Raw genomic sequence first — 1,199 nt, 5'->3', positions numbered from 1 at the left:
TCAGTTAGGTGCTTAAAGCCCTTTGCTGGAGCTGAAATTTAGTCCTGTATCTGACCAGAATGTCCTTCAGATGACAGATAAGATGACAGGGATGAAGAGGATATAAAAGCCCAAGCAGCTGTAGTGAAAAGGTCTTGTGTAAGACCTATAGGAGGAAGAACATGGTATATCTGTCTTCTGCTGAACAGTTATACAATCATAGAATTATAAATTGTCCTGAGTTGGAAGGGACCCACAAGGACAATCGAGTCCAACTCCTGCACCTGCATAGGACAACCCCACAGTTCACACCATGTGTCTGAGGGCTTGTCCAGTCTCTTCTTGAACACTGTCAGGCTTGGGGCCATGACACCTCCCTGGGGAGCCTGTTCCAGCGCTCCACCACCCTCTGAGTGAAGAACCTTTTCCTAATGTCCAACCTAAACCTCCCTTGGCACATCTTCTTGCCATTCCCTCTGGTTCTGTCTTTGGTCAGTAAAGAGTTCGGTGCCTACCCTTCCTCCTCCCCTTGTGAGGTACCTGTAGACCACAATGAGCTCTCCTCTTAGTCTCCTTTTCTCCAGGCTGAACAAACCAAGTGACTTTATTTGTGGCCTGGAGAAATGAAACCCATATAGGGTAGAATTTATCTTTTCCCCTACAGTAACCAGCTACTCCCTGGCTTACAGGTCTCCCAAACATGCAGTACATGGAAAGCTGGTACCAGCCAGACAACAAGACAGCTATTGACTCACTGCAATCTATTATGTAACTAACAATTAGCAGCTAGAAGAAGTCTGAAGTCCTGGCAGCTGCAGTCTGGCCAGAGGGATTTCTTAAGTAAGCAACCTGTTCAGAGTCATTAACCTACCTGCACTCCCATGTGCACAGGACAGCCTCCCCAGCAAGCCTTTGGGTCACTATTTGCTTTAATTTTGGACTCTGTCATGAATGGCCACCCTTGTAAGTGATATGCCTGGGAGGGAGAGCACATTTTAATGGTTTAGCTCAGTGGCTTCCCTTGTCAGTGTGCAGTATGTGCTGTGGCTGCAAGACAGAAGATGGTGCAACCCTTTAAACAGTGCTTTCCAACATTGCTTCTCATGAAAGTCAGGGGAAACATTAATGGAAGCAGGACTGGACCCTGAATAAGCATGGAAAAAAAAGCACCATATGTCAGAAGGAGATGAATATTATGTAAACAATGAGGCATACAGACA

The sequence above is a fragment of the Columba livia genome, chromosome 1 (genome assembly GCF_036013475.1).
Source record: "Columba livia isolate bColLiv1 breed racing homer chromosome 1, bColLiv1.pat.W.v2, whole genome shotgun sequence".
NCBI lineage: Eukaryota > Metazoa > Chordata > Aves > Columbiformes > Columbidae > Columba > Columba livia.
This window is presented reverse-complemented; position numbering follows the sequence as displayed.